The sequence below is a fragment of the Bombina bombina genome, chromosome 10 (genome assembly GCF_027579735.1).
Source record: "Bombina bombina isolate aBomBom1 chromosome 10, aBomBom1.pri, whole genome shotgun sequence".
Classification (NCBI taxonomy): Eukaryota; Metazoa; Chordata; class Amphibia; order Anura; family Bombinatoridae; genus Bombina; species Bombina bombina.
Window position 1 is genome coordinate 214156336 of NC_069508.1, and position 15000 is coordinate 214171335.

The window sequence follows — 15000 nt, forward strand, 5'->3', positions numbered from 1 at the left end:
GTTTCAGCCTAATATGCATGATGTCATGATGATAGTTACACTGCACAGTCTCACAGAAGACAGCACACAGGAAAATAATACATAAATATAATATAAAATAATATAAATAAAAATAAAAATTTTCATAATTTTTTTTTCTATTTTTTTTTTCTTAAGTTCTGCTCATTTTTTCTCCCTCTCCTCTGCCCCCTGGGGGTTCACGTGCGACAGTGCACATATGGAGGAGCCTCCACTGCTGGATGGCAATTACTGTAATACTGGTGTATATACACACACACACATACTGTACATAACTAGTATAACCATAGCTAAGTTTACATTATGTATATACACACACATACTGTACATAACTAGTATAACCATAGCTAAGTTTACATTATGTATATATATATATATATATATATATATATATATATATATATATACACACACACACATACTGTACATAACTAGTATAACCATAGCTAAGTTTACATTTTATATATATACATTTTCATAGTACACAAGAAATAAGAGAGACCTTAGAGGCAAATACAATAAGTGAAGAAACAATATCAGAGATACAATTAGATTTCCAAGACTCGTGTGCTAAGGAGACTCTAATGAGTCTACTAAGTGAACAACTAAACACAGGAGAAAAAAATGCACATATAGGCTTCAAACCTAAGTCCACCTTTTACCCCATTCAGTCTAGGGGGACAATCTTAGAACAATTTCAAGAAAGAGTGGTTAAAGACTTAGAAATATTAAACACAGCCAGTAGTCCCTATCAAGACACTAACTTAACAAGAAAAGAGAGAACAGCTTTGAAAGAAATCGCAGAAAACGATAACATAGTCATTAAAAAATCGGACAAGGGGGGTAGCATAGTGGTACTAAATAAGGCAGACTATGATAAAGAAATAAAAAGACAACTCAACAATATAAATAATTACCAAATTTTAAGAGGGGACCCAAAATCAAACTACATGCTTCAACTTTCCCATTTATTGGATGAGGGCCTAGCAAATGGTTTTATAAACAAAGAGACACATGATTATATGGTAAATAAACATCCAAAGACACCATTATTTCACATATTCCCAAAAGTACATAAAAGTACAGAAAATGTTCAGGGGCGACCCATAGTGTCAGGGATGGGATCACTACTAGAACCGGTATCAGAATGGGTAGATTCCATCCTACAGCCATTAGTTCTAAATCTAACTAGCTATCTCAGGGACTCCACGCATTTAATACAAAAATTAAAAAATATTACATGGACCACCAAAAGCAGATGGTTATCCCTAGACGTGGTGTCGCTCTACAGTAACATACCACATGCATTAGGTATAGAAGCAGTTAAGTACTTTCTACAAACACGTAGCAATTTGGATGAGAATTTCCAGGAATTTCTTCTAAGAATCATAGAATACCTTCTAACACATAATTATTTTTCTTATGGAGGGGTGTTCTATCTGCAGAGATGTGGCACAGCTATGGGGGCAAAGTTTGCCCCCACTTACGCCAACCTATTTATGGGTTGGTGGGAGCTGTGCCACATCTATGCGGAGGGAAGCCCCTTCAGGGAAAATATCAAACTTTACCATAGATTCATAGATGACCTGATTCTAATATGGGAGGGGGATGACGCATCCATAGAAAATTTCCTACAATACATAGGTAATAACAAGATGGGAATAAGATTCACACACGAATTCAAAAATAAGGAAATTAACTATCTAGACCTCACACTGCGAGGTAATCATTTTGAAGGCGTAATTGAAACCACAATATATAAAAAACCAATAACTAGGAATGCACTTCTACACGCAAAGAGTGAACACCCCAAAGAAACCTTTAGGGCCATAGCCAAAGGTCAACACATTAGAATAAAAAGAAATTGTTCTAACGACGAAGATTATCTAAAAGAAGCAAATATCCTAGATAAACAACTTAAAGTGAGGGGCTACAATAAACAAACTATAAAGAATGCACGTATGGCAGTGTCTAAAAAAGCACAGGGAGATTTGATTGTAACTAAACCCAAAAAGAAACCCAGATTTGATACAAATAGAATCAAGTTTGTTACACAATATTCACCCCAATATAACCAAATATGTAACATAATCAAGAAACACCTACCTATTTTGAAGGCAGATAATAGTCTAGCAAAAATAATAGACAGCAATTGTCTCTTTTCTTATAGAAGGGGTAGGACTATAGGGAATATAGTCTCCCCAACTAATCTCAAACCAAATAAAAGAACAACTTGGTTACAATCTAAAGGCCTCTACAAATGTGGTTATAGTGACTGTAAAGCTTGTAAACATGCAGATATAGGAAACACCTTCAAATCGACTAAGACAGGAGAAATACTCCAAATAAATAAACACTTAAATTGCAGAGACAAAGGGGTAGTGTACCTCATAGAGTGCAACATTTGTAAACTTCAGTATATTGGAAAAACGGTGAGAGAAATAAGAAATAGAATTAGGGAGCACCTATCCAGTATCACTGTGGACACTGAAAAGAGTAGACAAAGAGAGGATAAACTGCTACCAATAACCAAACACTTTATAGAGGTACACAATAGGAACACCACATCACTCAGATGGACAATAGTAGAAAAAATAACCCTAGATTCAAGAGGGGGAGATCTGGACAGTATACTCAGTAAAAAAGAGGTATACTGGATGTTCCGTATGAAAACAAATGTACCCTATGGATTTAATTCCAGGTTTGAGCTTATAAATTTTTGGAAATAAACCGATTACACAAGTAATTCTAGTGAAGTAAGTAAAGGAATACTATATATTCTTATAACTAAATGACTAAGGGTTTAACCAAGAGCACTGAAATTCAAATAAAATAAAAATAAAAAATACACAAATGAAATTTAAACTTAAATCCTGTAAATAACTATTTCGAGATGACACTAATACTGAGACCAAAGATAATAATTTTGCTAACTCGAATTTATGTTATATTATAAACAACAACAGACTCCAGAAGCCTACAATTAATAAAAGTTATTAAGAAAGCATATACTCACACTAAATGTTTCAGGTACCCCATACTACACATTACAACAGAGGATACTATACACATAATAACACTTAGGGGTTAACTGTCTGAGACTAATTGGGCAAGACTGTTTTTAATTAACCTCATTATGAAATGTATATGGTTGTGCAATTACTGCACCAGATCAGAGGTCTATGAGTACGGCTCAACAGAGCTGAAACGCGTAAGACCTGACCTGATCTGATGCCCTTTTAATTTCCCCATGTTTTGGATATGCTTTTAACCAAGTACCAATAAAATTCAAGTTTTAATCTACTCACGGCTGGATATTCCCTTGCTTGTATTTGGATATATATATATATACACACACACACATACTGTACATAACTAGTATAATCATAGCTAAGTTTACATTATGTATATATATATATATAGCTTGAAAAGAGAAAGTGGAGGCTGTTTCCTTAAAATTAATTCCTTTATTTATTCAGTTTAAAACCGGCAAACACAGCAAGGATAGGGTATGGTGTAGAAGGCGCAGCACAGTCTGGCTTACGCGTTTCGGATGAAATCCGTAGTCATAGCCTACTGTGCTGTGCTCCACACCTGCTTAAAACTAGTTAAAACAAATGTGATTGGTGCACACATAAAAAACAACGCCTTCAAGTTTAACCAATACCAACAGTGTATAAAATTAACCCACTGGTGTCAGAACCGCACAATCTAATACATTGCCTGAGCCCATACAACCGTAATATACACACTGCAATAATTATGTCAATAACCAACATAGTGGTATACATTGTAGACAAAATGTCAAATACTAAGGGTTAGTAAGTAATTAAATGTTATTAAAAATTCTAATGCCCAGATAGTGCGTATAGGAGTCTCTATTAATATATCCTCGATATGTGGGAGTTAAATCATTACTCTTATCCTATCTAATGCACTAATGGGCAACAGAATTCAAACAATACCCTAAGTAAAGAATACCACAATAGATGCTATCATGTGTCAAAAATAAATAAATGTATAAACAAATTATAAAAATATTATAAACATGCAATAAGCAAATAATTCTAAATGAGGAGTAACCTGTCAAATACTGTATGAATTAAAGATATCTAAACAAATTGTCATCATAATGATATATGGTAGAAAATAACAAGCTAACAAATAGCGCCTCCCCATAAAGTAATCCAATGTGATATGATACAGGTTGAGCATACATGACCATCCGATGAGTCTTAAATTATAATATACAAGGAGATCTATAGGTAAATGTATTGCGAAATACCATAATATTTATTCCCACAGGTTCATTACGTCATATCTTGAATTTAGACCATCAGGCACCCGAGTGCCTAAGGTAAAAATCCAAAAGGCTTCGCGTCTGGCGAGCAATTGGTCCAGATTACCCCCCCCTAGCAGGTCTAGAAACTTTCTCAATAGCACACCATGTGAATCCTTTAAGGTTGTTATCATGGTAGACTCCAAAGTGTTGTACTATTGGAGTCGTGGATCTCTTAGTGGAGAAAGAGGAAAGATGTTCCCTAATTCTAGAGTTCAGGTCTCTGGAGGTGAGTCCCACATACTGAATCTGGCACAATGTGCATTCAATCATATAGACTACCGATTCCGTTTTACAATTCATACAAGAATTGATTTTGTAACTTTTCCTCGTTCTTACACTCACAAATTCCTTAGTCACCTTGGCATAATCACAGGGCTTGCACTTCCTGTGACCGCATCTGTACATCCCAGTATGTACCAACCATGATCCCCTCTCATCTTTGTCAGTTTTTAGCAGGGTGGGCGAAAGAATAGATCCCAATGTGGGGCTTTTCCTGTAGGCACATCTGAGTCCTTGTCGGACTGTGTCAACCAATTTATCCTCAGCCTTCAATATTGGAAAATGTTTCCTGATAATCTCACATACCTGAGGATATTGGGTACTGTGTGTTGTAACAAAAGTAATTCCCTGTTTGGTTGTACTGTGCTTATTTTTAGTTTTCAGTAAGCTCTCTCTCGGTATTACTTGTACAGATTCTCTAGCCCTTTTGATCACTTTTTTGGGATACTTTCTCTCTTTTAATCTCATCTCCAATCTTTCTGCCTCCCTGCAAAAGTCCTCATTGGAGGTACAGTTCCTTTTAATCCGGGTATATTCACCTTTTGCAATAGCATAGGGAACATGTCTGGGATGACAGCTTGTTCCTAAGAGTAAGGAGTTCCCTGAAATGGATTTTCTGAAAATCCTGGAAAGTATTTTGCCATCGGAACTGCCCTCCAATGTAATATCCAGATAGTTAATTGAACTCTGACTTGCTTCAAAAGTGAAGCTTAGTCCAATGTCATTATGATTCAGATAGTCAATGAATCCCTGAATGTCAGACTGATTACCCGACCAGATGAAGAGAAGATCATCTATGTATCTCCTATAAAAGGAGATACATTTCCTGTAAGGGTTTCTATCTCCAAAGATGTGGTAAAACTCCCACCAGCCCAAAAAAAGATTTGCAAAGGAGGGAGCAAATTTGGCCCCCATGGCGGGTACCACATCTCTGGAGATAGAAAACATCCTCAAATTTGAAAAAATTGTGTGACAAAAGAAAAAGTGTGACCTTCAAAATGTACTTAATGAAATCATCAGAGTAATCAGTATTGTGTTCCAGAAAAAAGGCAATGGCCTCTATCCCTTTAGAGTGTGGAATACTGGAATAGAGCGACACTGCGTCCACTGTGAGCCAGATAGATTGTGGTGTCCATCTTACATTATCCATAACATTAAGGATATGTTTAGTATCCCTAATGTAAGAATGGAGAGTGACAACAAGGGGTTGAAGGATCGAGTCCAACCACTCTGACAGATTACCCAGAAGGGATTCCACACCACTCACTATTGGCCGTCCCTGGACACTTTCCAGGGATTTGTGTGTCTTAGGTAAATGGTGGAACAACGGTATTTTCGGACAATCAACTAACAAATAGTCCATTGTTGCCTGATCCACAAAACCTTGTTCTAATCCATCATCCAAAAGATGTACTAATTTGGAACGAAAGTGAGTGGTGGGATCTCTTTGCAAAACTAAGTAATTATTCTCATTACATAGTTGTCTGTGGCCTTCATCTATATATTGTTGTCGGTCCATGACCACAACCATTCCACCTTTGTCAGAATTTTTGATCACCAGACTATGGTCCTCTTTAAGAGAGGCCAAAGCACCCTTCTCCGCAAGAGACAAATTAAATTTACTTGGGGGTTGATTGGCCTTTAGTTGTAAAAGATCCCTTTCGACCCTGTTGTAAAATGTTTCAATGACTGATCCCCTGTTATGAATAGGGTAGAATTTAGATTTCTCCTTGAATTTGGGACCCATGTTGCGACTACCCAAGTTCCCCATTGATTCTATTTGCAGCTGTTGCAGTGTGACTGTGTCACATTTATGTTCAAAATCAATTGGGTCCCTGGTATCCGTATCAACATGGGTAACTGGCACATCGGTATGATCAAGTGTACTCAATCCATGAAAATGTTTCTTCAGAGTCAAATTTCGTGTCAGAACCGCACAATCTAATACATTGCCTGAGCCCATACAACCGTAATATACACACTGCAATAATTATGTCAATAACCAACATAGTGGTATACATTGTAGACAAAATGTCAAATACTAAGGGTTAGTAAGTAATTAAATGTTATTAAAAATTCTAATGCCCAGATAGTGCGTATAGGAGTCTCTATTAATATATCCTCGATATGTGGGAGTTAAATCATTACTCTTATCCTATCTAATGCACTAATGGGCAACAGAATTCAAACAATACCCTAAGTAAAGAATACCACAATAGATGCTATCATGTGTCAAAAATAAATAAATGTATAAACAAATTATAAAAATATTATAAACATGCAATAAGCAAATAATTCTAAATGAGGAGTAACCTGTCAAATACTGTATGAATTAAAGATATCTAAACAAATTGTCATCATAATGATATATGGTAGAAAATAACAAGCTAACAAATAGCGCCTCCCCATAAAGTAATCCAATGTGATATGATACAGGTTGAGCATACATGACCATCCGATGAGTCTTAAATTATAATATACAAGGAGATCTATAGGTAAATGTATTGCGAAATACCATAATATTTATTCCCACAGGTTCATTACGTCATATCTTGAATTTAGACCATCAGGCACCCGAGTGCCTAAGGTAAAAATCCAAAAGGCTTCGCGTCTGGCGAGCAATTGGTCCAGATTACCCCCCCTAGCAGGTCTAGAAACTTTCTCAATAGCACACCATGTGAATCCTTTAAGGTTGTTATCATGGTAGACTCCAAAGTGTTGTACTATTGGAGTCGTGGATCTCTTAGTGGAGAAAGAGGAAAGATGTTCCCTAATTCTAGAGTTCAGGTCTCTGGAGGTGAGTCCCACATACTGAATCTGGCACAATGTGCATTCAATCATATAGACTACCGATTCCGTTTTACAATTCATACAAGAATTGATTTTGTAACTTTTCCTCGTTCTTACACTCACAAATTCCTTAGTCACCTTGGCATAATCACAGGGCTTGCACTTCCTGTGACCGCATCTGTACATCCCAGTATGTACCAACCATGATCCCCTCTCATCTTTGTCAGTTTTTAGCAGGGTGGGCGAAAGAATAGATCCCAATGTGGGGCTTTTCCTGTAGGCACATCTGAGTCCTTGTCGGACTGTGTCAACCAATTTATCCTCAGCCTTCAATATTGGAAAATGTTTCCTGATAATCTCACATACCTGAGGATATTGGGTACTGTGTGTTGTAACAAAAGTAATTCCCTGTTTGGTTGTACTGTGCTTATTTTTAGTTTTCAGTAAGCTCTCTCTCGGTATTACTTGTACAGATTCTCTAGCCCTTTTGATCACTTTTTTGGGATACTTTCTCTCTTTTAATCTCATCTCCAATCTTTCTGCCTCCCTGCAAAAGTCCTCATTGGAGGTACAGTTCCTTTTAATCCGGGTATATTCACCTTTTGCAATAGCATAGGGAACATGTCTGGGATGACAGCTTGTTCCTAAGAGTAAGGAGTTCCCTGAAATGGATTTTCTGAAAATCCTGGAAAGTATTTTGCCATCGGAACTGCCCTCCAATGTAATATCCAGATAGTTAATTGAACTCTGACTTGCTTCAAAAGTGAAGCTTAGTCCAATGTCATTATGATTCAGATAGTCAATGAATCCCTGAATGTCAGACTGATTACCCGACCAGATGAAGAGAAGATCATCTATGTATCTCCTATAAAAGGAGATACATTTCCTGTAAGGGTTTCTATCTCCAAAGATGTGGTAAAACTCCCACCAGCCCAAAAAAAGATTTGCAAAGGAGGGAGCAAATTTGGCCCCCATGGCGGTACCACATCTCTGGAGATAGAAAACATCCTCAAATTTGAAAAAATTGTGTGACAAAAGAAAAAGTGTGACCTTCAAAATGTACTTAATGAAATCATCAGAGTAATCAGTATTGTGTTCCAGAAAAAAGGCAATGGCCTCTATCCCTTTAGAGTGTGGAATACTGGAATAGAGCGACACTGCGTCCACTGTGAGCCAGATAGATTGTGGTGTCCATCTTACATTATCCATAACATTAAGGATATGTTTAGTATCCCTAATGTAAGAATGGAGAGTGACAACAAGGGGTTGAAGGATCGAGTCCAACCACTCTGACAGATTACCCAGAAGGGATTCCACACCACTCACTATTGGCCGTCCCTGGACACTTTCCAGGGATTTGTGTGTCTTAGGTAAATGGTGGAACAACGGTATTTTCGGACAATCAACTAACAAATAGTCCATTGTTGCCTGATCCACAAAACCTTGTTCTAATCCATCATCCAAAAGATGTACTAATTTGGAACGAAAGTGAGTGGTGGGATCTCTTTGCAAAACTAAGTAATTATTCTCATTACATAGTTGTCTGTGGCCTTCATCTATATATTGTTGTCGGTCCATGACCACAACCATTCCACCTTTGTCAGAATTTTTGATCACCAGACTATGGTCCTCTTTAAGAGAGGCCAAAGCACCCTTCTCCGCAAGAGACAAATTAAATTTACTTGGGGGTTGATTGGCCTTTAGTTGTAAAAGATCCCTTTCGACCCTGTTGTAAAATGTTTCAATGACTGATCCCCTGTTATGAATAGGGTAGAATTTAGATTTCTCCTTGAATTTGGGACCCATGTTGCGACTACCCAAGTTCCCCATTGATTCTATTTGCAGCTGTTGCAGTGTGACTGTGTCACATTTATGTTCAAAATCAATTGGGTCCCTGGTATCCGTATCAACATGGGTAACTGGCACATCGGTATGATCAAGTGTACTCAATCCATGAAAATGTTTCTTCAGAGTCAAATTTCGTGTTAATTTGTTAACATCCATGATAGTTCTAAATACATCAAAATCTATAGTGGGTGCAAAATTTAAACCTTTATTCAAAACACTATATTGTGCAATACTAAGCTGTTTGGATGATAAATTTATGACATTGCCTATAATCTTGGAATTGATTATTTGTATCTGGTCTGTGGACGGGGTTCCCTCAGTTGATACTTGTCTTGATTCTTTGCATAATGCACTTTGGGCTGTGTATTCTGTTTGTTCTGTTTCCCTCCCCCCGCTGATGCATCCTGGTCTTGGGGAAAAACCTGATTGATGGCTAGAGTGTCTGGTCTGTTTTGAAAATACATATTAGGTGCTAATTCTGTGTAGTTACCTTGTTTGGGTTTAACTGCTACTGTGTTGTGTTGTACATAGCCTTGATTAGTGCTCATTGTATCTGTATAAGCTATTTGGGGAATATGTACAATATTAGGAGGGGCAGTATCTTCAAAATCTGGCCGTGTTTGTTCACTAATGATTTCACCCTCACTTGATCCCTCTGAGTCACTACCAGAGAAGGTCACATTCTTTTTATTATTATTACCTTTACCATCATTGCCACGATTCCTACTGCGATTTCTATTGCCCCTCCTCCTACGGCCAAACCTAGGTTGATTTGCCCTAAAATTCCCCCTGGCACTTCTATTCCATATATACACAGAATTGTTAGAATAGTCATATTTATCCCTAATGTATTTGGTATGTTTCGTCTCCATGATCCCAGACCTCCCCTTAGCAACCAACTCTTTCAAAGTTTTATCAAATCTAGCAAAGTCATTATGACTGCTCCTCCTATTCAGTTCTATCTGTAATTCATTAATATCTGCTCTAATGCTATCCAACAATTTATTTTTATACTGTATTAGCAATTTCATAAGTCTCATAGAGCATTCAGATAGTACACTGTTCCAAGCATCTATGAAGTCTTTATCTTGTGCATCCACGTCAAAGGTCGGAAACTTGTATAGCCTTAATCCCCTCGGTATCATACTTAGACTCAAATACTTTTCTAATGTCCAGATATCCCACTGGGTTTTAGATTCTTTTAGTAACAATGTCTCCATTTGTTCAAACAAAGTGCTCAGTGCTAATACTCCTTTATCCTCAGAGAAAATCAATTCACAATCTGTAGGCAAAGTCGTACGTGCAGTTACAGGCATCAGTGAGTAAAAGGCCTGCTGTGTTTCCTCCATAACTGTGCTGAAAAGTCTTATAAAAAGGCTGAACCAATATCATAAAACTGGGTGTAGGTATGTCCGGTAGTACCAAAAAGAGATAAATGTAAGGAAAGGAAACCCAGAATATGATAGGCAGTCAGTATTGTATTAACAACAAAAAGGTATCAAATAAAGTGCAACGTGCTAAAAAGAAACTCTCAAGTTCCTTGGTATATCACTCATTCACTCGCTCCAGCGTGGACAATGGAGATCTCACTCACCCAATCCAATGGAGAAGGCGGGTATCGCCATTCGCGGCTGTAGATTCAATCCGGACACCTCTAAGGGGGCTCGGCCCAATTCCGGCCAATGGAACACACTCTGGAACGAGGCAGAGATCCCTTGCTCCGCCTCAACTTATTCCAGACACTTGTTCCTCCGATAGAATACAGTATCCCTCCGCCAGTGACGTAGTGAAAAACAGTTCCTGCTTGCAATAGGGAACTGCCAAATGTAGAAAGGCACACAATGCAATCCTCTTTGAAGAGTATAAGCTCGTAATGCACAGCAGGAAACAGCCAAACTCCGGACAATAATAGCTTGAAAACCTTGATACCTTTTTGTTGTTAATACAATACTGACTGCCTATCATATTCTGGGTTTCCTTTCCTTACATTTATCTCTTTTTGGTATTACCGGACATACCTACACCCAGTTTTATGATATTGGTTCAGCCTTTTTATAAGACTTTTCAGCACAGTTATGGAGGAAACACAGCAGGCCTTTTACTCACTGATGCCTGTAACTGCACGTACGACTTTGCCTACAGATTGTGAATTGATTTTCTCTGAGGATAAAGGAGTATTAGCACTGAGCACTTTGTTTGAACAAATGGAGACATTGTTACTAAAAGAATCTAAAACCCAGTGGGATATCTGGACATTAGAAAAGTATTTGAGTCTAAGTATGATACCGAGGGGATTAAGGCTATACAAGTTTCCGACCTTTGACGTGGATGCACAAGATAAAGACTTCATAGATGCTTGGAACAGTGTACTATCTGAATGCTCTATGAGACTTATGAAATTGCTAATACAGTATAAAAATAAATTGTTGGATAGCATTAGAGCAGATATTAATGAATTACAGATAGAACTGAATAGGAGGAGCAGTCATAATGACTTTGCTAGATTTGATAAAACTTTGAAAGAGTTGGTTGCTAAGGGGAGGTCTGGGATCATGGAGACGAAACATACCAAATACATTAGGGATAAATATGACTATTCTAACAATTCTGTGTATATATGGAATAGAAGTGCCAGGGGGAATTTTAGGGCAAATCAACCTAGGTTTGGCCGTAGGAGGAGGGGCAATAGAAATCGCAGTAGGAATCGTGGCAATGATGGTAAAGGTAATAATAATAAAAAGAATGTGACCTTCTCTGGTAGTGACTCAGAGGGATCAAGTGAGGGTGAAATCATTAGTGAACAAACACGGCCAGATTTTGAAGATACTGCCCCTCCTAATATTGTACATATTCCCCAAATAGCTTATACAGATACAATGAGCACTAATCAAGGCTATGTACAACACAACACAGTAGCAGTTAAACCCAAACAAGGTAACTACACAGAATTAGCACCTAATATGTATTTTCAAAACAGACCAGACACTCTAGCCATCAATCAGGTTTTTTCCCCAAGACCAGGATGCATCAGCGGGGGGAGGGAAACAGAACAAACAGAATACACAGCCCAAAGTGCATTATGCAAAGAATCAAGACAAGTATCAACTGAGGGAACCCCGTCCACAGACCAGATACAAATAATCAATTCCAAGATTATAGGCAATGTCATAAATTTATCATCCAAACAGCTTAGTATTGCACAATATAGTGTTTTGAATAAAGGTTTAAATTTTGCACCCACTATAGATTTTGATGTATTTAGAACTATCATGGATGTTAACAAATTAACACGAAATTTGACTCTGAAGAAACATTTTCATGGATTGAGTACACTTGATCATACCGATGTGCCAGTTACCCATGTTGATACGGATACCAGGGACCCAATTGATTTTGAACATAAATGTGACACAGTCACACTGCAACAGCTGCAAATAGAATCAATGGGGAACTTGGGTAGTCGCAACATGGGTCCCAAATTCAAGGAGAAATCTAAATTCTACCCTATTCATAACAGGGGATCAGTCATTGAAACATTTTACAACAGGGTCGAAAGGGATCTTTTACAACTAAAGGCCAATCAACCCCCAAGTAAATTTAATTTGTCTCTTGCGGAGAAGGGTGCTTTGGCCTCTCTTAAAGAGGACCATAGTCTGGTGATCAAAAATTCTGACAAAGGTGGAATGGTTGTGGTCATGGACCGACAACAATATATAGATGAAGGCCACAGACAACTATGTAATGAGAATAATTACTTAGTTTTGCAAAGAGATCCCACCACTCACTTTCGTTCCAAATTAGTACATCTTTTGGATGATGGATTAGAACAAGGTTTTGTGGATCAGGCAACAATGGACTATTTGTTAGTTGATTGTCCGAAAATACCGTTGTTCCACCATTTACCTAAGACACACAAATCCCTGGAAAGTGTCCAGGGACGGCCAATAGTGAGTGGTGTGGAATCCCTTCTGGGTAATCTGTCAGAGTGGTTGGACTCGATCCTTCAACCCCTTGTTGTCACTCTCCATTCTTACATTAGGGATACTAAACATATCCTTAATGTTATGGATAATGTAAGATGGACACCACAATCTATCTGGCTCACAGTGGACGCAGTGTCGCTCTATTCCAGTATTCCACACTCTAAAGGGATAGAGGCCATTGCCTTTTTTCTGGAACACAATACTGATTACTCTGATGATTTCATTAAGTACATTTTGAAGGTCACACTTTTTCTTTTGTCACACAATTTTTTCAAATTTGAGGATGTTTTCTATCTCCAGAGATGTGGTACCGCCATGGGGGCCAAATTTGCTCCCTCCTTTGCAAATCTTTTTTTGGGCTGGTGGGAGTTTTACCACATCTTTGGAGATAGAAACCCTTACAGGAAATGTATCTCCTTTTATAGGAGATACATAGATGATCTTCTCTTCATCTGGTCGGGTAATCAGTCTGACATTCAGGGATTCATTGACTATCTGAATCATAATGACATTGGACTAAGCTTCACTTTTGAAGCAAGTCAGAGTTCAATTAACTATCTGGATATTACATTGGAGGGCAGTTCCGATGGCAAAATACTTTCCAGGATTTTCAGAAAATCCATTTCAGGGAACTCCTTACTCTTAGGAACAAGCTGTCATCCCAGACATGTTCCCTATGCTATTGCAAAAGGTGAATATACCCGGATTAAAAGGAACTGTACCTCCAATGAGGACTTTTGCAGGGAGGCAGAAAGATTGGAGATGAGATTAAAAGAGAGAAAGTATCCCAAAAAAGTGATCAAAAGGGCTAGAGAATCTGTACAAGTAATACCGAGAGAGAGCTTACTGAAAACTAAAAATAAGCACAGTACAACCAAACAGGGAATTACTTTTGTTACAACACACAGTACCCAATATCCTCAGGTATGTGAGATTATCAGGAAACATTTTCCAATATTGAAGGCTGAGGATAAATTGGTTGACACAGTCCGACAAGGACTCAGATGTGCCTACAGGAAAAGCCCCACATTGGGATCTATTCTTTCGCCCACCCTGCTAAAAACTGACAAAGATGAGAGGGGATCATGGTTGGTACATACTGGGATGTACAGATGCGGTCACAGGAAGTGCAAGCCCTGTGATTATGCCAAGGTGACTAAGGAATTTGTGAGTGTAAGAACGAGGAAAAGTTACAAAATCAATTCTTGTATGAATTGTAAAACGGAATCGGTAGTCTATATGATTGAATGCACATTGTGCCAGATTCAGTATGTGGGACTCACCTCCAGAGACCTGAACTCTAGAATTAGGGAACATCTTTCCTCTTTCTCCACTAAGAGATCCACGACTCCAATAGTACAACACTTTGGAGTCTACCATGATAACAACCTTAAAGGATTCACATGGTGTGCTATTGAGAAAGTTTCTAGACCTGCTAGGGGGGGTAATCTGGACCAATTGCTCGCCAGACGCGAAGCCTTTTGGATTTTTACCTTAGGCACTCGGGTGCCTGATGGTCTAAATTCAAGATATGACGTAATGAACCTGTGGGAATAAATATTATGGTATTTCGCAATACATTTACCTATAGATCTCCTTGTATATTATAATTTAAGACTCATCGGATGGTCATGTATGCTCAACCTGTATCATATCACATTGGATTACTTTATGGGGAGGCGCTATTTGTTAGCTTGTTATTTTCTACCATATATCATTATGATGACAATTTGTTTAGAT

At 38.0% G+C, this 15000-nt stretch overlaps 1 protein-coding gene across 1 annotated transcript in view; it reads left to right on the plus strand.

Annotated features, from left to right (window-relative positions):
• LEPR (leptin receptor) overlaps positions 1-15000 on the plus strand; it is a 484020-nt gene that overhangs the window by 279218 nt on the left and 189802 nt on the right. The gene's annotated exons all lie outside the window — the stretch shown is intronic.